Source organism: Anomaloglossus baeobatrachus, chromosome 8, assembly GCF_048569485.1.
Source record: "Anomaloglossus baeobatrachus isolate aAnoBae1 chromosome 8, aAnoBae1.hap1, whole genome shotgun sequence".
NCBI classification, from domain to species: Eukaryota; Metazoa; Chordata; class Amphibia; order Anura; family Aromobatidae; genus Anomaloglossus; species Anomaloglossus baeobatrachus.
Genome location: NC_134360.1, coordinates 199,978,284 through 200,004,715, shown reverse-complemented (window position 1 = coordinate 200,004,715; position 26,432 = coordinate 199,978,284). Strand labels below are relative to the sequence as shown.

Here is a 26,432-nt window from a genome sequence, read left to right as displayed (position 1 = left end):
TGTTCACTATTTTACATAGTTAGAAATGTTTGTATTCTCTAATGCCTTTGCGGCAGGTTCGCCTTTAAGGCATCGCCAGCGATGTCGCTGCCGATCGCACCCGCCCACGTCGTTTGTGCGTCACTGGCAAATCGCTGCCCGTGGCGCACAATATTGTTAGTCCCTATGACACGGACTTACCTGCCTAGCAACGTCGCTGTGGCCGGCGAACTGCCTCTTTTCTCAGGGGGCGGTTCGTGCGGCGTCAGTGACATCACACGGCAGGCGGCCAATAAAAGCGGAGGGGCGGAGAGCAGCCGAAGAAAAGACACGCCCACCTCGTTGCTGCAGGATGCAGATACGGTGTTGTTCGTCGTTCCTGGGGTGTCACATGTAGCGATGTGTGATGCCTCAGGAACGACAAACAACCTGCATCCACAACGAGCAACGATATTATGAAAATGAATGACGTGTCAACCATCAATGATTAGGTGAGTATTTTTGATCATTAACACTCACTTGTAGGTGTTACACACAACGACATCATTAACGAGGCCGGATGTGCTTCATGAATTCCGTGGCCCCAACGACATCTCATTAGCGATGTCGTTGCGTGTAAATGGGCCTTTATGTTGAATGTGGAGCCCATGCAAAAGGCAATGCAACATGTGTAAACTTTAACTATGGTTTTATGTAATGAGCCAGAAGGCACTCCATAGGATGATGAGATAGCTGAGAAAATAATAGTACCGCTTGCCATAATCTTCCATAAGTCATGGGAATCAGGAGTTGTCCCTCTAGATTGGAAAAGGGCAAATGTAGTTCCTATCTAAAAAAAGGGGAAAAAGGAGGATCTAGGGAATTACAGGCCAGTAAGCCTGCCCTCTATATCTGTAAAAATCATTGAGCAAATTGTCAAAGATGGATGGGAAGGCATTAACTAACCAAAGCCCAGAGCGGCATTGCAGCTATAAGTCCACTCACTGACAGCCAGACTGGTTTGTCAGGTCTCCATAAGGAGAATAGTCTTCCCCCCGTGGTCTCCACATAGCTTCTCATAAGCCAGATCAGACACCTATACTTTGCACTGACGAGGGGCAATCACCCCGAAACACCGTGTCTGCAAATTGGGATTCTGATCTGACATAAATCCTAGGTCATATGAAAAGGTTTGTTTAAAGGGCCACTTTTGATCTGTAGGATTGCTACTTCCAATAGTTGGCGCTAGAGTTTGTCTTCTTTCCTGGAGAGACAATTTTAACCAAAGCCAGCACGGCTTTATGACCAATAAATCTTGTCAGACCAACCTGATTTCCTTCTATAACAAAGTCACTGAATGGTTGCACCAGGGGAATGCTGTGGATAGTATATTTTGACTTCATTAAGGCATTCGATAAAGTATCACATAACATTCTCATTGAAAAAATAATCAAGTATGATATTATCAGCAAATCTGTTAGATGGATTCACAACTGGCTTAATGATCGGGTGCAACGAGTAATACTAAATGGCTACACATTGAGCTGGAAGAAAGTTAAAAGCGGGGACCGCAAAGCTCTTTTCTTGGGCCAGTGCTGTTTAAAATCTTTATAAATGATCTGGACAATGGAATTATTGGAAAACTCATAAAATTTGCAGATGATACTAAGATAGGAGGAATAGCCAACAGAGAGGAAAGAGAGTGTATTCAAAAAGATCTAAACACACTCGAACAATGAGCCGAGGTGAACAGAATGGTTTTTAACAGGGACCAATGCAAAGTCCTACAGCTGGGTACAAGAAATGTTAAAAGCATATATAGTATGGGAGAAATACAACTGGGTGATAGCACTGGGAAAAAGGACTTGGGCATAATAGTAGATCCCAGATTCATCCTCAGCCAACAGTGCATTGCTGCAGCTAAAAAGGCCAACAAAATTATGGAATGTATCAAGATAAGTATTGAATCTTGATCAAGAGAGGTCATTATTACCCTATACTCAGCCCTGGTCAGATCCCACCTGGAAAACTATGTACAGTTCTGGGAGCCCCAATTCAAGAAAGACATCAATATATTGGAGCAACTCCAGAGAAGAGCAGCCAAGATGGTACAAGGTCTGCAAACAATGTCATATGAAGACCAGCTAAAAGAACTAGAGAGAAGGCTGAGAGGAGACTTAATAGCGGTCTACAAATATCTGACGGGTAGTCATAGTGCAGAGGTAACTACCCTATTCTCATTAGCGCAAGCAAGTACATGAAGCAATGGGATGAAACTAAAAGAAAGGAGATTCAGATTGGACATTAGGTAAAACTTTCTGATAGTGAGGGCAGTCAGGGAGTGGAACAGGCTACCACGGGAAATAGTGAGCTCTTCATCAATGGAAATCTTCAAGCGGAGTCTGGATAATCATATAGCTGAGATGATTTAGGAAAATCTGCACCCACAGGGGGTTGGACACGAGGGCCCTTAAAGTCCCTTCCAACTCTACCATTCTATGATTTTATGATTCTTTGAGATATGGCTTTGTATATCTTCTTCAAGTGGACAATTTGACCATTTGATGGAAGATAAAATAGTATCTGTGATAAGTGTAAGGACAACACTTTATCAGTATCACTTGCTTTGAACCAGTCACATTGTAAGGATTCTATTGTCCTTCTGCAGATTGAGCACTAGTGGCTGCTATTATTCACTTTGATAAATTGTGCTACATTTCCACTCCTTACCACTAGAGGCTGCTATTGTGTTTCTGCAATTGCCCTTTATTAAGATGGCCAATGTTGAACCTATGGAAGCCATCTTGTTTCCTGCTTGGGCCTACTTAACCCACATGGAATATTCGCTCATTTCTTGATTATTGTGTTTAGTCTCCAGTCTATTTCCAGTCTCCAGCTCATGAGAACTGTCTTATCCAGACTTTCTACATTCCTCTCTGAATTGCTCCTACAATCCCTGTTGCTACAACCAAGAACACTAAGGGGTACTTTGCACGCTGCAACATCGCTAGCTGATGATAGCGATGCCGAGCGCGATAGTACCTGCCCCCGTCGCACATGCAATATCTTGTGATAGCTGCCGTAGCGAACATTATCGCTACAGCAGCTTTACACGCACTTACCTGCCCTTCCTAAGGGGGCGGGTCGTGCGGCGTCACAGCGACGCTACACGGCAGGCGGCCAATAGAAGTGGAGGGGCGGAGATGAGCGGGACGTAAAACTTCCCGCCCACCTCCTTCCTTCCGCATTGGCGGTGGAGGTAGGTAAGGAGATGTTCCTCGCTCCTGCATCTTCACACACAGCGATGTGTGCTGCCACAGGAACGAGGAAAAACAACGTATCTCCTATTGGTGCGACATTATAAAAATGTCTGACGCTACAAAGATCACCGATTTGCGACACTTTTGTGATCGTTTATCGGCGAATCTGGGCTTTACACGTTGTGACGTCGTTACTGGCGCCGGATGTGCGTCACTTTCAATTTGACCCTGACGATATCGCAGTAGCATTGTCGCAACGTGCAAAGTACCCTCAGTCCAAGTTCGGAGACCCATAGATGTGAAGCGGCCATCATCTCAGTTCTCCCACCTGTTTATTCCTCTTTCCCTTCACTCGCCTCTCCAGTGTGGCTAATGCCTTTATGACGTTTTAATAAAGGACTTGTTTTACTTATGGTGAGTTCTGCTGACTTCTGCTCCATTTGATCACTTTACTTTATACTTTACCAACTGCCAGGATTCAACTGTAGATCACCACTGGTTCCAAATGAGTACAGAAATATAGACATGACTGGTGAGTGACAATGTTTGTTATAAGGATGGTGTTGAGATAGTATTTTTTCCCCTTGGATCTATGTACATAACAAACTCCAACTAGCACTTGCTGTTCCCTGCTTGTGTTTCTCCGGCAAAAATTTAATGAAGAATTTAGCTTTTGTTTGTAAAAATTATATTTTAATTTAAATCATAGATTTTATATATTTTAAATAATAGATTTTATATAATTTAAATCATAGATGTTACACATTTTCAATCCTGACAAAGTCTTATTGTAGTTCCTTGTTTGATATTTACTATCATTTTTAATTACATTGGGTAAAAATAGAATAATAGGATGCCATAGGGAGCAAATTTTGTTTTAAACATTTTTTGCACTAAGAATGCTTACAAAATGTTGGACTTTTCGGCCTAATGTTATACCGGAAACATCAAACTTGCTATTGCTAATGGAGATGTTTCCATTAGAATGGAAAAATGTTATCAATTCTTAAGTCATAATGAAAGAATACTTCTTTCTCACCCCTGTCACTTTAGACACCATTATTATAAACACTTGGCATACCATCAATTGTTCTGTATTACCGAGAAGGGATTATATTGAGAAATCACCATCAATTTGGTGTATTTTTGCAAATTTGCACAAAAATGAAATTTCAAAGGTGTTTTGTTCAAATTTCTACTTCTGAAGGACACCATTACCATTGTGTGTCCTTGTAAAATTGATTAGGCACTGTATTTGATAGCCACAGTTTCTTAGAAAAACAGAAAAATCCAAAAAATATTACAATTCTGTGACAGTTTTACAGTGCCTACAAGTAGTATTCAACCCCCTGCAGATTTAGCAGGTTTACACATTCGGAATTAACTTGGCATTGTGACATTTGGACTGTAGATCAGCCTGGAAGTGTGAAATGCACTGCAGCAAAAAAGAATGTTATTTCTTTTTTTATTTTTTTTTTAAATTGTGAAAAGTTTATTCAGAGGGTCATTTATTATTCAACCCCTCAAACCACAAGAATTCTGTTTGGTTCCCCTAAAGTATTAAGAAGTATTTCAGGCACAAAGAACAATGAGCTTCACATGTTTGTATTAATTATCTCTTTTTCCAGCCTTTTCTGACTAATTAAGACCCTCCCCAAACTTGTGAACAGCACTCATACATGGTCAACATGGGAAAGATAAAGGAGCATTCCAAGGCCATCAGAGACAAGATCGTGGAGGGTCACAAGGCTGGCAAGGAGTACAAAACCCTTTCCAAGGAGTTGGGCCTACCTGTCTCCACTGTTGGGAGCATCATCCTGAAGTGGAAGGCTTATGGAACTACTGTTAGCCTTCCACGGCTTGGACAGCCTTTGAAAGTTTCCTCCCGTGCCGAGGCCAGGCTTGTCCGAAGAGTCAAGGCTAACCCAAGGACAACAAGGAAGGAGCTCCAGGAAGATCTCATGGCAGTGGGGACATTGGTTTCAGTCAATACCATAAGTAACGTACTCCACCGCAATGGTCTCCGTTCCAGACGAGCCCGTAAGGTACCTTTACTTTCAAAGCGTCATGTCAAGGCTCGTCTACAGTTTGCTCATGATCACTTGGAGGACTCTGAGACAGACTGGTTCAAGGTTCTCTGGTCTGATGAGGCCAAGATCGAGATCTTTGGTGCCAACCACACACGTGACGTTTGGAGACTGGATGGCACTGCATACGACCCCAAGAATACCATCCCTACAGTCAAGCATGGTGGTGGCAGCATCATGCTGTGGGGCTGTTTCTCAGCCAAGGGGCCTGGCCATCTGGTCCGCATCCCTGGGAAGATGGATAGCACGGCCTACCTGGAGATTTTGGCCAAGAACCTCCGCTCCTCCATCAAGGATCTTAAGATGGGTCGTCATTTCATCTTCCAACAAGACAACAACCCAAAGCACACAGCCAAGAAAACCAAGGCCTGGTTCAAGAGGGAAAAAATCAAGGTGTTGCAGTGGCCTAGTCAGTCTCCTTACCTTAACCCAATTTAAAAATTGTGGAAGGAGCTCAAGATTAAAGTCCACATGAGACACCCAAAGAACCTAGATAACTTGGAGAAGATCTGCATGGAGGAGTGGGCCAAGATAACTCCAGAGACCTGTGCCGGCCTGATCAGGTCTTATAAAAGACGATTATTAGCTGTAATTGCAAACAAGGGTTATTCCACAAAATATTAAACCTAGGGGTTGAATAATAATTGACCCACACTTTTATGTTGAAAATTTATTAAAATTTAACTGAGCAACATAACTTGTTGGTTTGTAAGATTTATGCATCAGTTAATAAATCCTGCTCTTGTTTGAAGTTTGCAGGCTCTAACTTATTTGCATCTTATCAAACCTGCTAAATCTGCAGGGGGTTGAATACTACTTGTAGGCACTGTATCTATTAATATAAAATGTTAATATAATATAATATCATGAAGGATCCTAAACCTTCTCCAACATGCTATGTAAATTGGCATATTCATTAAAAAATGCTATAAGAGTTTTGCCACTCATAAATGGTTGTAACCAATACTAAACCTAAGGTGAGGTCTGGATAAACCCACTTAAATTGGTAGTAGAAGAAAACCAAATTACATTTGCCTTTCGGCTGTCTGTTCCAGTTTATTTCCAGCCACTCAAATGGTATTCCATAAAGGCCAACCATAATACAGGTCCATAAGCTTCAGGAAGGTCAACTAGTTGACTACTCTTGTGACTGGCTGGCACTGGTGAGTTCACAATGTATGACTGAGTTTAAAGAACTTTGCGCAGAGAAAAAGCATGGCTTAAGAGCAACATGGCAAAGCATTGGTTTGGGATGACTGAACCAAGCACAAGTGTACAATTTATAGTTCACAAATATGAATGTCTACATGGTGGAACTTCACAGATGTCCTCTGATCTATTATTCCTTTTTATGTAAAGTATGTGTTTTAGCAGAAGAGCATAATTCTTCATCACTCCCAATGCACATAGTAGTGCCACATACTAACCTCCTACAGACGCTATATATACGGAGCAATTTTCTCTTAGAACCAATATTTCTATAGAAGAATAACTTCATACGTGCATCTTTATGGGTTCCCTACTACCACTTTTTATTGCACTATAATATGGCATTTTGGTCAACACATTTGACCATTCCAGATGTTTCCATGTGAATATGATGAACATATGTTTTAGATGTATAGATTCAACTAAAGGGAAAAGGTTCATTGAAGAGTAATTTTTGAGTTTTAGGATTGCTACTTCCAATCTTAGGCCAGAGTCCCACTTGCCAGTGCCTCCCGTGTAACTCACGCAAGTCTCTCATGGTATCATCTGGCACGGCCGCACACTCTCCAGACAGGAGCGGGTCGGTTACATGTATCTCTATGCAGCTGAGACGCTCCTGTGAGCATAGTGTGCGGCCTTGCCAGGTGATTCAATAAGAGACTCGCGTGAGTTACACGGGAGGCACTGACAAGTGTGACTCTGGCCTTAAACCCCATTGTAGCTTCTCATACCGCAAGATCAGATCACATACTTTGTACTGACGAGGGGCAATCACCACAAAACACTGTGTCTACAAATTGAGGCTCTGATCTGGCATAAAACCTAAGTCATATGACAAGGCTCATTGGAGAGTCACTTTTGACTTTTAGGATTGCTACTTCCAATAGGTGGCACTATAGTTTGTCTCTTTCCTCCCTGAAGAGACAATTTGTATTCAACTATACCCTTATCCAGTTGCGTAGATCTAATTTGGGCTCTGATGAGGTTTGTTATTAAAAAGCCAAATTGACTGGGCTTTTCAATAATACTGAAGCATATGACTTGCTAATGCATGTTAGGAGTATTTTTGGCAAATCAACTGTAAATAATGACTGTGGAACAAAAATCATTCCTCAGCTCAAAGTTAGACTCTACTTAGCAGGGTCAAAAGGCGCCTTGGTTTTTCCATTTAACCTCTAGAAGGAGATCTAAAGATATGGACTTTGCTGCAGGGGGCCTTAGAGTACAATAAAGTGTTGAGGAAAAAAAACTAACTACTTAAGTCAGAATCTGGAAAACGGAACAAAATTAGATAATAAATACATAGTCAAGGGAAGCAATTGAAAGTCGAGTAGATGCCTCGGGAACAATTGGTTGAGAGGAGGTGAGCAATCTAAGGGTAGGTGCATGTGGATTTTTTTGGTTGTGTCCATTAAAAAACAAAAATAAAAACTATTTTCTATTTTACCAATTACTCAAACATGAAAGACATTCCTATTCATTAATGTTTATATTGTCGGTTGAGCATTTTTCCATTTAAGGTTTTAAAAAAGTAGTGAGTAAAAAATAAAAGTACATGCCACTTCTTTAAAGTCTCTCTTGAAGCTTTGTTGAAATCTGATGTAAGCCAAGCACTTTCAAAAAGTCTGCAAAATATAGTCAGGAATAAAATTCTTCTAAAACATTTCAAAAACTGTGAAAAAATGTGAATAGTTATCTACAGAAGTCTACAAACAGAGGTCCCAAAATGGTAATGTTACAGAGTAGCAGTATTATAAGTTGTTTCATATAGTTACGTAAAAGGACCTATGCAGTATACACTAAAATTAAAACATAACACTCACCCTCCCAAACGATTAACTGGAGTGAATGTCCACGTGAATAGAATCAATCTCCAGATAAGAGTCCACAAGTAGAATCCAAAAATAGAGCCCACAAGTAGAAACTGGGTACAGATAAATACCATGTCGCTCCTGCAGAGCAATTATTCAAAAAAAGTTGTAGATGCCCTGGCCGACCGCTATCCCAGCAGTAAAGGAAAGCGTTGTTTTCAGATAGGTGTGTGTCATCACAGAGGCAGAGCACAGATGCCGAGAAGGCTTGTACTATTCTTTACATGGTTCAAAACTTAAATGGTAACTGGAGGGAAGAAAGGGTTAATCGCACTGCCGTGGCAATAAGCAGGAGATGAATCCAAGGGTTAAACTTTGTGATTTTTATTATTCAACGCGTTTCAGGGTCCAAAATGACTCCTTCATCAGGAATCAAAAACCACTGATGTACAATGGGTCAAAACTTGGCAGGTCTCTTCTTCAGAGGATATGTCTCCTTTAAAGACTCCCCAAATATAACGGGATAAAGTATATTAGGCTGACTTGGTGAGGTGGATTCATGAAGCTGCAGGTCAAGGAAGACAAAGGAGCTCAGGAAATTAGTATAGCAGGCTGCAAGATATGTAGTAGAGAAAGGAGTTGGACAACAACTTAACAAACCAGTATGGCGAGTGCATGGGAATACAGCAAAACAGAAGCAGCATACAGATGTAGGTAGAAAATCCTCACCTGGTAGCAATTGAATGTAAACTGACTTTAATAACAATTTGAGATGCTAATATCACATAAGGGGGTAACCAGATGCATATTCAAATAATGGAATCCACATGAAATTGGAACATCGTGATAACAGTTTATAATAACAATTTGTGATGCTGACAGCACGCAATGAGTTAACCAGAAGCAGTTGCAAGTAACGTTAACAAACTCTAATAAGAGCATGTGATGCCTATGGCAAATGATGGGTTACCAAGAGCAAACACACATTATAGAATCCACTGCAGAAATCAAAAAAGTCTGAAGAGGTAAATGCAACAGAATAAACTGGACGATAGTAGAATCCCAAAGCACGGCAGCTGAACACAGTAACTTAACACTCAGAGATAGGGTTGTGTCCAACTGGGCCTTAAAAAATGATGTCACTGAGACACACTGGGCTTCTTGTAAAACTAAATGGTGAATATTGCAGAGGTGCAATTGTGGAGGAAGCTGTGCCCGACACAGTCAATACTAGTGCATAGCCAATTGTTTCCTGAAGCAATGTTCACTAGAAAACTCGCTGTTTTTGGCTGCCTCAAAAAACAATTGTGTGATATACAATACCGACTACAGGTGATAAGGCAAAGGGATTTCCACAGAGTGATTTCCACACTTGGCTTCCAAATATATCTTATGATCGGATTGCTGACCAGGTATTGTGAATGGCCAGTTAGCTAAACCACCCAACTAGCTCTGGTCTTTGTTAATCAAACAGATTGGTAGTATTTGTGATGTCCATCATTTCTGTTAGGGCCCCCTTTTGTAATGAACTTTAGCCTTGAAGAAACATTCAGCATAGAAACTGTGGTAGGCCATCATATGACACTATTGTGGGCAGAACTGCAATGACTGATCTGGTCTTCAAGGGGGTGTGGATCCACTGGATGACAGGTCACAGGCTTTACTTGGAGGGGCGTGACTAAGCCACTACCTAGTAATCTCTTGATCCTCCGGTGGTGTTACATTTGTGCTGCAGGGTTCCACCAGGTACCACTCCAAGGAACTCCATGGATCCAAGGAAGCTGACATTGACGAAAACAAGCATAACGGAGTAGAGCAATGATAGAATCAGGATAACCGGCAGGAAGGAAGCTGGGACAGGTACAGAAGATGGGACTTTATCAGGTATGAGTTCAGGTTCGGGCAGAAACACGAATTCAGGAACATGGACAGATACTGATATATAGGAAAGTATACAGGATCTCGGGTTGGTAATAGGACACAGGAACGGATTCAGGAACACAGGCTGGGACTGGCACACAGGAAGGAAAACAGGAACACAGGCTGTTATCAGGACACAGGAATGGATACTGAAACACAGGCTAGTACTGGCACACAAGAAGAAAAACAAGAACACAGTCTGGTCCTGGAACACAGGAACAGATACAGGAACTCAAGGTGAAACTGGGAATCAGGAATGGCATCAGGAACTCAGGAAAGAACCAGCAAATTAGAGCAGGTTCAGGTTCAGGTTGAGGGTCAGGGTCAGGTTCACGACTGGTTCAGGTATACTTGCAAGTTTTGAATCTGGAACAGGATCCAGGGACCAGACAATGAGCTTGCAGCCACAGGGCACACTGGCTATAGGAAACAACATTGCACAGGCACCTCCAAATAGGGGAAGGTGCATTAAATACCAGGTACTTCCCAGTGACAGGCTAATGACACATCAGAAATGCGCACTCTGCCCCTGTAGGAAGCTGTGAGAACTGCTAGGAAATCCACGTGGCATTTGTGGGCCCTGGAAGCCAGGAGCCGCAGTTGGCACAGATGCTGTAAGAACAGCTGGGTTTAGAGCGGAGTGGTGAGTGCATCAGCATCCCTGCCGGTTAGTTTAGGGAACGTCAGCATTACAGACACTAACAGACATAAAACAACTTAGTTTACATGGGTTAATACACATTCATATAGATTAGGAAATATAGATACGCAAAGCCCGATTTTCTACTTGCATTGATTTGTTTTGAAAGAATAAATGAATAGAATAGAATATAATGAACTAAAATTAGAAATTGGTTTAATATGCACCATTGACCACATTAGTTGCACAAATGCTTACATTTATTTCAAAGCTTTGTGCTAAATTGTTCTTCCTTTCTGGATGGAATTTTTTTAACTCAAACACTTAGTGTTCAAAAGGAAATAAAAAAAAAATAATAATTATAAAAATGCATCATAGATATAATTTAAAAGCACTCTTAAGAATGGCATCTCAAATATTTCTGAAAAGAATAAGACGACAAGTATATAAAAGCAACAATGAGGAAAGCGCATAAAGCAATAATCATTATAGCGTGGTAAGCACAAAGTACGGTACCTTTATCTTTGAATAGCATGTTCTCATACATGGCAGTTTCTCATTATGGAGAAAATAAAGAGGTACTGAACAGCCGAAGATAAAATGCTAGTGTGGACATTTACAAGAATATTTGTTAAGGAAAAATGTGTATGTTGGTTGCAGTCCTCTCTTGACACACACTATTCTAGTTTAGATGGAACAAATCAATATGTCATTTTAGCAAGACATGGCAAGAATGTGCTTTCCTACTATAATAGACAAAATGACATTATCCTCAGTAGCGGAAGCAAACACTCAGAACGAGTTTATAGTGTTGAATTTCGCTGGAAACTAAAGCGTATTAATTTTGGTATGAATTGTTCTAGTTATGGCTTCTTTCTTCATTGTTCTCCAGAAGGGAACCTCAGCATACAGTCCAGGAATGATAATGGCCACCTTCATAGATCCCCACCACCAGTTAGTACTCCACCTTCATCTCTTATGTCCACAATACTATTATTCCAAATACAATACTCTATATAAAATGTATGGGACAAAATAATATAGAGTATACATAAGTCATTTCTAATATCATACACGTATATTGTGAAAAAAACAGTCTTGGCATAGATTCGGTTTTTCCAATAGGACACAATAATGTTAGACTCTTCTGTCCCATTGAACAAGTTTTTTTTTTTTTTAATTTTCACGTTGGCCCCTTAGGTCCTTTGAGAGGCATTAAAATTTAGTTAGGAAATCAAATGCAATCCAACCTGCATGCACCATGTTGTATAGAGGGGGTGTTGAATAGATTGTGTGAGGATTGCAGACCGCAACCTGGGGGTACTCACTCAGCTTGCATCTCAGTTGCATTGAGGTAGACATGGAAGGCACTTTGCATGAACTTCAGGCTGCTTTATTTAGATTGCATAAAGCATTCCCCGAGTACAGGAAATAAATAGCATTTAAATGCAGGAAAACAGGCACGTTCCCAAACGGTACTTCAGTAACTGTCCAATAAGTCTCAGCACAGAGACTCTTCACCAGAGGTCTTCTCACCTCAGTTCAAACCATTGCTGAATTGCCCAACTGATGTGCTGTGATGTCCCACAATTTAGCAGTGGGTTCAATTGAGTTTACTGAGGGCAGCTCCAGAATGTGAACTTTGGTGATCTAACTGCCAGACTGCTGGATTGAGTGACATGGCAGCAAAGAGCAATCTGGCAATCCGGAAGTTAGGTCACCGGAGTTCACAGTTGGTAGCTCCCCCACTGCTCTCAGTGAACTCAGTTCAACATGCTGCCAGACTGCTGGGCCTCTATGCCACTGTGTCCCGCAATCTGGCAGTCTGGCAGCAGGTTGAACTGAGTTCACTGAGAGCAGTGGGGGAGCCACCAACTGTGAACTTCGGTGACCTAACTTCCGGATTGCCAGATTGCTCTTTGCTGCCATGTCACTCAATCCAGCAGTCTGGCAGTTAGATCACCGAAGTTCACATTCTGGAGCTGCCCTCAGTAAACTCAATTGAACCCACTGCTGAATTGCGGGACATCACAGCACATCAGTCCGGCAATTCAGCAGTGGTTTGAACTGAGGTGAGAAAACCTCTGGTGAACAGTCTCTGTGCTGGGACTTATTGGACAGTTACTTTAGTAACTGGTTCAACTGAGTTCACTGTAAGCAGCAATGAGCCCCCAGTGTGAACTTCAGTGACCTGACTGCCGGACTGTTGGACTGCTGTGGTGCCATGTATCCCAACCTGGCAATCTGACAGCGGCTTCACTGGTGGCTACATTTTGCACCATGGTATGCCGGCTGTGACCTCCATTTAACTCAGTAACATCACCGCTCATCACAGCTGGGCCCCCCGTGGCTGTCAGAGTGTCCCAGAAGCTGCAGTGAGTGGTTACGTTTTCCATCACTACAGCTTCTGGATGTAGCAAAGCCGAGATCGTCATGGGATGTCGTGTGAATTGCGTCAGACCTGCAGGTGTTTTTGGGGGATTCATAAATTGGAGAAAAAGAGTGATTGTTTTTATCTAAAATAAAGGAATTTTTGGTGGATATATTTTTTTTACTTACAGGTTACTAATATGAATGTTGCACCCTGTGGAGCTTAGTTGACATTTTTTTATGATTAAATAAAGAAAGAAAGAAAGAAATGAAAAATATGATATGAGTCCCTCATATTGTTGATAACTAGCAAATGTAAAGCAGACAGCTATGGGCTGATATTATCAGGCTTGGTAGGTGCATCGTTATTGGGCTTTTCCCAGGCTAAAAATACCAGCCAGCAGCCTATCCAGAAGTGGCGCATTGCATTAGATGCTCCAATTCTGGAGCTTTGCCTCAGCTCTTCTCATTGCTTTTGTGCAGTGGCAATTAGGGTAATGTTAGGTTGGGTTGATATCAGCTTTCTGGTGTCACCTGGCATCAAGCCTTATTGTTTGAAATGGAGAGGAATCTATTACACATGCCCATTAGTAACCCAGTAAGTAAAAAGAAAAAAACAAAAAATAATTTATTTAAAAAAAAAAACACTCAAAAGACTCTTTAAATTATTAAACAATTTATTGAAAAAACCCCCCCAAAAAAAAACATGCAGGTTCCATGTAGTCCAGGTATGACAACATAGTCCACAAATCTGAAAGATTTAAAAAAATAGAAAAATAAAAACAAGACATGTGTCCTTCATTCACCAATTTACTAGAAAGCAAAGTTCCCAGGTCTGATATATTCTAAAGGCTCCCACGACATTCCTCAATTATATAGACCAAGGACTATAGAGCATCAGATTAAGGCTCCAAAGACTTTGAGCAAAATACACTCCTAGCTCACGCTGCTCTCCGTGAGATAGGGGCCACTTTGAGGAACAGTCACATCAGAAACGTCACTGCTCATCACTTTGACATCTCATCAGTGATGAGCAGTGACATTCCTGACGTCACCGCTCATCACAGCTGCCAGATCTCGCCGAACACAGAGTGAGCCAGGAGTGGCTGCTGCTCAAAGTCAATGCAGCCTCATTTTGTGGTCTCATTCTAAGGCTCAATAGCATTTGATCCATGTAAGGAATGTTGTTTGAACCGCTGGACTATATTGGACCTGAGAATTTTGCTTTCTAATAAATTGCTGAAAGAGGGACAGTGTCTTGCTTCCATTTGTCTCTTTTTAATGTCTTTCAGGATTCTATTTGTGGACTAAGTCGTAATCCCTGGACTATGTTGGACCTGCTTGTGTGTTTGTTTGTTTTTTTTATAAAATGATGACCCATGCAAAGTGTAGGGGAGTGTTCATTTAGAGAAAGTATTTTTGTGTTGTTTTTTTTTCTTTTTACTTACTGATATAATAGGGTGTCTGATAGATGCCTCTCCATTACTAACACCTGGGCTTGATGCCAGCTGACACTACACAGCTGTCATCAACCCCGAAAACCATTAGCCTGATTGCCACCTGACCAGGGCAATCAGAAAGAGCTGAGGCGAAGCACCAGAATTGGTGCAATCAATTTGCTGTGCCACTTTTGGGGCACTGCAGGCTGGTATTTATAGGTTGGGAAGGGCCCAATAAACATGGACCTTCCCAGCCTGATGATATCACCTTTCAGTTGTCTTCTTACCTTTTCTGCTTATCAAAAGTAGTGCAGAACTCACATGATTTCCTCATTTATTAATTTGTTTTTTCATCATGAAAAGCTTTCAAGTGAGTTCCACAGAGTTCAATTGTATATGTCGATGGGTTGTACAATTATATGTCTACATGTTTGTCTATATGCCTGTATTTCTTTGTCTGTCTATATATATGTATCAATTATCTATTTATATCTCTTTAGCATTCATTGGTGTCCAAAAACTCGAGTAACATGCAGGTGACCAATGCATACAAAAAATGCATTGAAAACTGGACAAAGACACACATTTTTGCCTCCACCTTTTTTCCTTTCAAGAGATGCAGGAATGGAGTAGATATTTCTGTATCAAAACACTCAATATGTGCAGCACAGAGTGCGTTTTTACAGCATTTTTTTATGCATTTTTAGTGCAATTTTGTCACATGCAAATCCTTACACTAGCAAAGTCAATGAGAATCCTGAAGTTTTCTGCACATTGCATTTTTTTCCCTTGAAGATTTGGTGCAGAAATAACTTTGCAGCATGTCATTTTTTTCAATGTTTTTGCTCCCCAGAATGCATAGAAAATGCATGTAAAAGGGCATTGAAAAACACAAAATAATGCATCAAATTGCAGCAAAACCAGATCAAGCGTGAGGCAAAGGTGTCCATTTTTCCTGCCAAGAGATGCGGATTTGGTGCAGAAATTTCTGCAATCAAATACTCATAGCCGAAGGCCGAGGCCACATGGGAATTTGTGCGAGTGCTCATATGACACTCTGCACATGCTCGCAGCAAAGCGGGAGCCGAGTGTCATGCGACTGTGGTCTGATCGTGTGATCAGACCACAGTTGCGGAGGGGAGGGAGGGCCAGCACTGCGGAGGGGAGGGCCAGCATTGCAGAGGGGAGGGCAGGTGCTGCGGAGGAGAGGGAGGGATTTCTCTCCCTATCTCCTCCGTTGACGGTTGATGTGAGAATTGCACTGCTCTTGCGTTACACTGGTGTAACGCGAGAGCAGTGTGATGTTTCTCTCGCCCCATAGACTTGAATGGGTGTGAGTGGAACAGGATCGCATTCCACTCGTAACATGCTGAGACTGTTTTCTCGGTCTGATTAGGGTTGAGAAAACAATCGCTAGAGTAATATTGGTGAGAGTGGAATGCAATTTTTAGTCGCGTTCCACTCACACCGTTTTTCTCGCCGTGTGTCCTGGACCTAAAAGTCCAATTGCCATTAGAGGTGTAACAACTTTGTTGCAACTGTTACTTTTGCATTTTTTACAATTATACTCATCCATCGGATCACTCTTCCATCTCTTCATTCTTCGGGTTTAAGTGTCCCTGTTGCAAACTCCAGTGAAAAGCGGCTAATGTGTATATTATTAGTATAATAATAATTTGAGGAAAATGACGCATCATATAAAGGCAAGAATAAGCACAATTCATATCCTCCCCGGATTCGGTTCTCAGAGAATGTATTCTAGCTATTCATCCTTAGCATAGGCTTTTTAGTAATACAATCCTTCATTATGTGGAATGAAAATGGTAACAGAATAGCAATAACCATGGAATGTTTCCTAAACATAAAATAAAATGTAGCCAAACACATCAGCTGTGCAGAAGTCATTTACGAATACTGCCCATAATGTACATATTACGCAGATAAATGCCTGCTATACCATCCCGTTGGCACTTTAATACCGTATAAATTCACGGGAAACCACTTGAATTTGTTTTTTATGATTTGAGATGTGGAACACAAAACACGCAAACACTTCACACCGCAAAGCTTGATTTGATACATGCTGCAAGTACGTGCATTGAAAGCAGCTTTCCCTTTTTGCTTATGTGACATTGCGATGCGATGAGCCAGGACGGTACATGCAGTTTTCTAGCGTGATGAATTAATATCTCTTATGCACCGCATTCACAAGTGTTTGAATGAATACAGATCAACTTAGGTGAAAAGCTTAAAGATGTAGAAACCAGTGTTTACTCCTGAACACCATTAGAGGAACCATATATCTCTCAATCATCTCAGTTCATTGAGTAAACTGACAAGAGCGAGCCTATGCACAGGGGAGAAAAAGTCTAACACTTGACGGATGCTTTTTCTCTTGACATGTTGTAAATTTAGATAACTCAAACGTACAACATATGGCTACACTTATGGAACAGAACATTTTCTTGCATTGCAAATGTTTATTGCATCACTAGGTAGAAAGGATTTAGAGAACATATGTAATGCCTTCATTTATCACAGATATAGTTATAGAGAAGACAAGAAGCTAAAATTCCAGGACTTAGGTTTGAGAAAAAGGTTTCTATTTTCACGGAGGTTTGTAACCCAGTTTAGCGCAGGTTCCCAGTAACGAGATATGCCTTGACGTGGCTACTGGGCAGATATAGAAATGACCATTTTTGTATGCTAAATATCTAATTTTTTCCTAGATTTGCTTAAACAGTAATGCATATCGATATGCTTGCATTGATTGTTTGCATGATTTACCACTTCAGAGTGCAATTGTCTTTTTTTGTTGTTATGTCATGTTCAGTTTTGCACCTGTTCAGACTGCATTTTGGGAGTGCCATCAGTCTTTTTGTCTATTTTCATGAACTTAAAAGGAGGACATTATCATCATGGGGATACTTTTTTAAGCCAGTTTTACTTTTGGCTACTTTTCTTTTATATTTCAAAAGTGTTGGACGATTAACTATGCTTTGACAAATTTGGTTAATGTCTAGAAGTAAAACTTCTTCATGGCATTGTTTAGAGATGAATGGGTCGTGAATGGAGGGGAATCGAATTAATGTAGGTCTTTTAGGAAGTCACAGAATCTGGCAAATTCAAATGATTTCCCATGCAATTCAATTTGCACAACTTTTTCAGGGGTGTGGGAAGGACACCGAGGACTGTGGGCCCTGCACACATCCTGACCCTGGAGGTACCCTTGAAGGTAGGGAGGACCAGGTCCCTGCCCTGGCCCTGTCTCCTGTCCTACCCTGTCCTATTACCTCCCTCCATACCCCCAAGCCTGGGATGGGCTGGACAGAAACTAACAACCTCCCCCAAGACATAGACAAGGGGATTAAACTGAAACCCACTCACATGGAGGCAATAAATCAAAAGGGATAGGAGCAAGTCACACCATGGAACTCTCAAACAGCACAGACAAGTCACTGGTCACCAAAAAGAGGAATGCCACAGACACCGGGATATCGCAACTGCAAGCAGAAACTATCTTTGGCGATGGTACAAAAAACTCTCCAGACTTAAATAGGAGGAGACCAACTGAAATGGTGATTAGCAAACATGGTTCACTGAGTCGCCAGCCACTGCTCCAGGAGGCATTAACTCCTAAAGTGGTAGAAGCAGTGGTAACACAGCTACCAGGACAGAGCACTTGCAGAAACCAGGTTGCTTGTAGGAAGTGTGTACAGAGTCCAGTCAGGTAACAGCAAACTGTGGGTGCCAATCCGGGTGATGCATAGTAGGTTGTGTAGTAGTGATCCATAGATGAGGATCCGCACTGTGCATGACAAAATTGCCTAACATGGCTAACAAACTTTTTACACATTGTAGAAGATCAAATTAGCCAGAGACTTTCACTTATGAGGCGTTTCAGTTCAAGCCAGGAGAGGAGCGGCTGATCCATACTAGAGATGAGCGAACCTGTTGAAGTTTAGTTCGACGGGTGCATCTGAATCGGACCTCCACAGGTTTGGACTTGACCTGAACCCCAATGGAAGTCACTGATTGGCAGTTTGAGTCTCTGCCCACATACAGCCAGCCAAAAACAGAATACTTCTAGGGGGGGTAGGCAGGATTTTTCTATTTTTGGGGAGTGTAGCACACTACATCTGATCACACTGTTGCTACCCCTTGTGTGAGCTGATCAAACACTGCAAGTGGCTCACACTGGGCTGAGGACTGAAAGTACTGGAGCACAACGATGCTCGTGCGAGTTATCTTCATAAGTAAAGATTTGAAACTTCGAACTTTAACTCTGTTTATTTTTAAAGTCGATGTCCGTCTGTAAACTGAACACTGAACATCAGGTTCGCTCATCTTTAATCTGTACATCGTAGTACGTACTCCTAGTGTGAAACACAAGTGGGTGCAGTTTTTTTAATAGATCCAATGACGTAAATGAGATTTTGTAGTAAATAAATCCCTTTCGGCGCTTCCGGAGGATAAATGGGATATCAGTGCAAGTTTGCAAAAACTTCAAGACCAAGGGTTTATTAATAGGTTAAAAAAAAACCTGACAATTACGGACAACGCGTTTCAGCTAACAAAAGCCTTCATCAGGTATAGTCTACCTGATTTTACCCATTTATCCTCCAGAAGGGATTTTTTATTTACTCCATTACCCACGTGGAAGCACCTGTTCAGGACTCTCATTGTTTTTCCTGAAGATTTGTGCTGCATACTGGAGGATTAATAAGAGTTGATCCACTACACGAATCTTACTAGCGAAAACAGAAGAAATCTGCACGGTGAGTGTAAAATTCGTACGATCATTGCAATCTGTGTTTACATACATCTACACTTAGATTTGGCGCCCCATTGTCCTCTTCTTTTTTACTTTCCTATATTCTGTTAAATGAGATTTTGTGTTATTTATGTGCATAACACCAAAATAACCCCATTGTAAAAAAAAACAATAATTTTGCCATATTGATTGTTTGACTGCTACTATAAGCCATAAAAACAACATTTATCTGCTGACAGACCTACAAAGAGGTGGATAAAGGTGACAGCGGGTGCATGGTCATATGCTGCATACACTGGCGGAAACAGGCAGAAAAGTCCTTGTCCAAGAACAGTGCATGGGTGCATTTCAGTCCAATAACTCACGAACATGCACAAATCCACCTAGTTTGGAGGTTGAAATGGGCCCCATTACCTCTTGGGCCCCTGTGTGACTGCACAGGTGTCACCAATGATATGTCTGCCCTTGCCTCTATAATATAAACTGTTTGCTCTCCAACATTATATGGTACCTACTTCATCCCTCTAGACAAAATCCATCACATATAATCCAATTTCAATCTCTCAGTAAAGATCTATAAAATTAATTACCTCTGTCTTTTAACTTTAATTAAATAGACAGGAGAATGGACTATTTTTCAGAGGTGTTACCTTTTGCACCAAACAGTGTGCCCATATGTTTTCCTATCCCAGAGCTATCTAAATGATTGAAAAATCGTAAAAGATTTTTCACTTATATAGATAACCTGCAGTCAAGAGGACCAATCCAACACCATTTTTAAGGAAACATTTAGAAAATGTTTACACACTAAGGGGCACTTTGCACACTGCGACATCGCAGGTGCGATGTCGGTGGGGTCAAATTGAAAATGACGCACTTCCGGCATCGCATGCGACATCGCAGTGTGTAAAGGCTGGATGATACGATTAACGAGCGCAAAAGCGTCGTAATCGTATCATCGGTACAGCGTCGGCGTTATCCATAATTACGCTGACGCAATGGTCCGATGTTGTTCCTCGCTCCTGCGGCAGCACACATCGCTGTGTGTGAAGTCGCAGGAGCGAGGAACGTCTCCTACCGGCCTCACTGCGGCTTCCGTAGGATATGCGGAAGGAAGGAGGTGGGCAGGATGTTTACATCCTGCTCATCTCCGCCCCTCCGCTCTGATTGGCCGCCTGCCGTGTGACGTCGCAGTGACACCGCACGACCCGCCCCCTTAACAAGGAGGCGGGTCGCCGGCCACAGGGACGTCGCACGGCAGGTGAGTGTGTGTGTGAAGCTGGCGTAGCGATAACTTTCGCTACGCCAGCTATCACCACATATCGCTGCTGCGACGGGGGCGGGCACTATCGCACTCGGCATCGCAGCATCGGCCTGCGATGTCGTAGTGTGCAAAGCCCGCCTAAGGGTAGCTTTACACACTACAATATCGCTAAAGCGATCTCGTTGGGGTCACGGAATTTGTGACGCACATCCGGCCACGTTAGCGATGTCGTTGCGTGTGACACCTATTAGCGATTTTGAATCGTCGCAACAACGTTCAAAATCGCTCATCAGTGACATGCCCCCCTATTCCCAATTATCGTTGCTGCAGTAACGATGTTGTTCGTCGTTCCTGCGGCAGCACACATCGCTACATGTGACACTGCAGAAATGAGGAACCTCTCCTTAACTGCATCACGCCAGCAATGAGGAAGGAAAGAGGTGGGCGGGATGTTCGTCTGGCTCATCTCCGCCCCTCCGCTTGATTGGGCGGCCGCTTAGTGACGTTGCTGTGACGCCGGTCACAGCGACGTCGCTAGGCAGGTATGTGCGTGTGACGCTGCCGTAGCGATAATGGTCGCTACGGCAGCGATCACCACATATCGGCCGTACGATGGGAGTGGGTGCTATCACGCTCGATATCGCTAGCATCGGCTAGCGATGTCGCAGCATGTAAAGCCTGCTTAAGGCCTGTTTCACACATCAGTGAAAAACACAGACGTTTTTCACTGATGTGTTAAAAACACCTATGTCACTCCATGTGCCGTAAGTCACGGCACATGTGGGTTGTCCATGTATAATCCGTGATACGTGATCTGTACTCCATGATTGCACATGGGATAAACTCACCTGCCCCCGTTCCTGCTGTCTGTGGTGCTGAAGTCTCTGACTCTGCTGCATCCTGCCGCCGCTGTGTCACCTCTGCAGCTACTTCCAGGTTGCAGGTTCTGGCTGACATACATGAATATGCAGGCAGTAATGAGCATGCCAAGAAGAAGCAGAGAGCAGCTGGTGAACACAGCGTCGCTGGAGACAAGTGAGTTGAAAATGCTTTTTATTTTCAATGCACGTTTTTTTTCTGGTACGTGTTTCACAGACCACACCATAGTGGGACATTAGTGATGCCAGAAAAAAATGGACATGTCTCTGTGCAGCAATCACGGAAACGCGTATGTGCTGCTTGGAAACATGGTCAGTGAAAAATCACTGATGCGTGTGCAGACCCATTCATTATAATGGGTCTGCATATGTCAGTGATTCTGGAACGTATAGAAACTAGCACATACATACCAGAATCACTGATGTCTGAAAGAGGCCTAAGGCTATGTTCACACGTGGCATTTTTTTAAAGTTTTTGCAGCGTTTTTCAGCTGCAGATTTGCCTTGGTTTTATGCAAATCCATGCTAATAAAATGCTGCTTTTTACAGTGCCAGCAAAGTCTATGAGATTTCTGAAATCTAATGCACACACAAACAAACCCATGCAGATTTTTTCCTCACTGTTTTGTCAAATTCAATCCAAGAATGGGAGGGAGGAGAGGAAAAAAATCCAGCACCAAAGTAAAAAAAAAATCCTCTTTATTCCAACAAATTAAAACATGGATACATGTGCAATGATGTCTTACACGTTTCGGAGAGACAAAAAAAGCTCCTTATTCAAAGGCAACATAGTAACAAATGAAAGCAAGGATGGCTATAAAGGTTAATCCATCTTGTTACTGAGCCGGATCCGGCTACCCATTTTGTAGAAAAAAACGCACCAAAAACACAGATGACTCAAAGATTTCCTGTCACAAGATCAGGTTTTGGTGAGGAAAAAAACTTAACAAAAAAAGTCTGGTTTGAACATAGCCTAAAGGGGGCTTTACACGCAGTGATATCGCTAGCGAGCGTACCCGCCCCCGTCGGTTGTGCGTCACGAGCAAATCACTACCCGTGGTGCACAATATCGTTAGGAGCCGTCACACGGACTTACCTGCCTAGTGACGTCGCTGTGGCCAGTGAACCGCCTCCTTTCTAAGGGAGTGGTTCGTGTGGCGTCACAGTGGCGCCACTAAGCGGCCGCCCAATAGATGCGGAGGGGCGGAGATGAGCGGCCGTAACATCCCGCCCACCTCCTTCCTTCCTCATTGCCGGCGGTCGCAGGTAAGCTGTAGTTCGCCGTTCCCGAGTTGTCACACATAGCGATGTGTGCTGTCGCAGGAACGACGAACAACCTGCGTCCTCAACAATCAACGATTTTTTGAAAATGAATGACGTGTCAACGATGGACGATTTGGTGAGTATTTTCCATCGTTAACGGCCACTCGTTGGTGTCACATGCAACGACGTCGCTAACGATGCCGGATGTGCGTCATGGAATCCGTTACCCCGGCGATATATCGTTAGATACATTGTTGTGTGTAACGGGGCCTTAAGACTTATATCAGGATTTAGGAACATGTACTATATCTAAATTCTTTTAGAATTGATAACATTCAGATGATGAGAATATATGGAAAAAACTTTTTTTTTCTACACCACAGGCCTCATTTATGAAACCAATCAAGGAGAAAAAGTCTCTGTCGCCCATAGCAAGCTATCAAAGTTTAGCTTCTTTTTTTACTTTAACTGCTTTGGTAAAATGAAGACCGGGCTGTTATGGGTTGCTATGGTCAATAAAGGTCATTTTTCTTTTAGATCTTTTTCATATGACAAACCGGTCCATAGACATTAGTTCAATAGCTACCTTAGTTCTTCCTCTACCTTCATATATGAAGATTTTGTTTGATTTCTTGACATTGGAAAACTTACCCTGTCCAGGCCAAGTGATTTAGAGTGGAACTTGTATCTGATTTAAACCGGCTTCACACATGAGTTTTTTACAATCTATTGTATATTATAGACCAAAATGTCTGGTCTGGTGGCACATCTTCCGACCTACACTTGCAGCTTCATTTCTGTCTATACACTATAAAATATACCCAGACACTTGAACATATATATGGCTCTTGTCTCTCTGTAAGTTAAACATAACTAGCAGTGGAAAGATTTTGGTCACACCAAGATATGAATCCTTAAGGAACTTAGTGTGTTCTTTTTTTGTCCCAGGAGCGGACAAATCATTGGTGCAACCTGTGCACTAAGGCCCAAAAGGTAAGTGAGCCCATTTCCACCTCTAAATCAGGTGGAATTGTGCATTTTCATGAGCTATTGGGCAGAAAAGGTCCATATACTGTTTTTATGCAGGGGTTCTTCTCTGTCTGTGTCCACTAGTGTTTTGTCCTATATGAGATCAGTATACAATGGAATGTGATACTTGGGACCTATATAAACATTTTGTGTTTGGAACCCCATAGACTCCAGATATGTCACTGGCACCAAAGGAGGCATCCTACAACTTGCCTCCATATCTTTGAGCATCTCCATGTAAATGAGAGAAAAGATAGATCAACAAGGGAGAAGATGAAATCGTGGCACATGCCACAATTTCATCTTCTCCCTCGTTGATCTACTTTGGACTGGTTCCGTCTCGGTGAGCACCGCTATACAGAGCCTTGGTGGATTTTTGTCGCTCCTCCTTGCCTTCCAGCACTGAACTAGGTAACACGGTGGTGCGGTATCACATCTGTTTGCTTCTAAATGAGAGAAAATATAGCTATAATAACTATGGCTCATTTAGGCAGGCCAATAAACAGTGAACCAGGGCTTGTAGGAAAGCTTGCTCCCAACTATCAGTTTCTCTAAACAGACCATCAATCACCAATGAACAAGCAAAATGCTCATCTGCTGTCTGCCATAATTTTTAAGCTGGCCTAAAAATAATATTTATCGGCAGCACTTCACCCTGTGTAAACAGATGATGTGCTATGAATATACTGATCATGATACACTCAGGACACAGAATATTCATATTCATGTTTATTGTGTGAATATAAAAATTTGTCATCCAGTCCAAATAGACCCCTGATCGTCTAAAATACATCTGTTTAGTGGCCTGAGGAAGCGACGCAACGAAACGCGCGTCAGTGCACAAGGTGGTCAGGCTTAAGTGACAGTCCCTCAATTATTTGGTATGTATATTTAATCCTGTGTTTGATTTACATTAGGGTATTCTTCTCAATATGATAAGGTAGAATTGGCTGTATAACCACTGGTCCTTTGTGTGTGCAGGCTGGACAATATTTCACATAAGTTATCTAGATATTATAGCACCTTATATTGGCTACTTGGTTATGCTCTTTTAGGTATATGGGACATTGCTTTCAGATACTTATAGGCACTTTATATGGGCACGCAGTTTTAGATTCCACATAGATTGCACTAGCACTTTATATTTTGTGTGTGATCATATTAACCTAAAACTAGCCCTATTATAGGGCATGAATTTGTATGTAAAGGTTGCCAATCTAGAATTATTACATTGATTGAATATATTGTATGTGTATTTTTGTTGCTGGACTCTCCTTATGATATTTAGATTATGAAAACTATTTATTTTTTGTTTATATCTATATAAAAAGATGTGTGGGAGTCTTGCACTTGATGCATGTTCAAAGAGGGACTGTAGAATATTGTATCAGTCTGTTTTTCTTAGTTTTTCATTTGTAGCACCCAAATTAGTTCTTGTAAACCTAATTTTGACTGATGTCATATATGTTGAAATAAAGAAAAAGAAAAATAATATTGTAAGATTGTCACCTTACTCCTCTGATTAATCAGTGGGATTTTTTTTTATCTATGTAATGACATTAGAGTATTGTGAGATTTTTGATGTCTAGTGGCCTAAATTGACCTGTTTAAAAGGGTTGTTAATTTTAAAGTTATTTCAAATGGAAGATTTATCCCAAAACTGATCATTTGTCAAATGAAATCATATTAGATCACTGATGTCCGACTATCATCATCTGGACTAAACTTTGAAAACATTAGGATTTTTGTCCCATAGAGTCCATATTTGTATTTGTTGCAGTCGGACAACGTTCTCCGTTAAAGATAGTCTTTAATAAATTTTAAGTCACATAAACGTCCAACGTGTACTAAGCTTGTCATAGTCCTGACCTGCGGTGTGGTTTCTGCATTGCGGTTTTCGGTTGCATTCTCCTGTGGTCTCAGTGTCTGTCTGTGCACCGTAGGAAACTCTACACCAGCATTTTCAGTACCCTTTTAGTGTCGGACAGGCTGTTACCAGTCTCCGGGTCACTCTCTGGTTGGTGGGAGGGGTCTGCGCGCCTGCCCCGTATTCTGAATAATTGCTAGGCTTTTTTAGGGATCGGCGTTGGCCGGAATGACGGCAGTCGTATTTTCTGGTTTACTACAGTAGGTGCCTGGTTCCTGGTTAGTGTGGTAGATTGATCTTGGTGCTCGACCCCTGACTTTTTTCTGCCAGTTCCCATGGCTCTGGGGTACTGTCTGGCTCCTGACCTCCTGTTTCCTCCTGACTACAGCCTTGTCTGCCCCCTTGTGTCCTTTACATGATCTCCTTCTTACCTAACCCCATGGCTTGTATACCGACTCCGTTCTTGTCTGCTCCTTGTGTATAGTTGCGTCCAGTGTCGGACTTGCTACCGGAGAAACCTCCAGGCCTGGCTTTGGTTACCTGCATTGAACTCCGGAGCTCTCACCTGAACTCCGGAGATCAGCCCGGCCTGTCCGTAGTTGTCATGAACTGAACCCCAATCACCGGGGAATCAGTCAGCACTCTCAGCACTCACGGTTCAGT

At 42.1% G+C, this 26,432-nt stretch overlaps 1 protein-coding gene across 2 annotated transcripts in view; it reads right to left on the bottom strand.

The window, feature by feature from the left end:
* DPYD (dihydropyrimidine dehydrogenase) overlaps positions 1-26,432 on the bottom strand; it is a 1,712,944-nt gene that overhangs the window by 1,012,131 nt on the left and 674,381 nt on the right. The window lies entirely within an intron of this gene.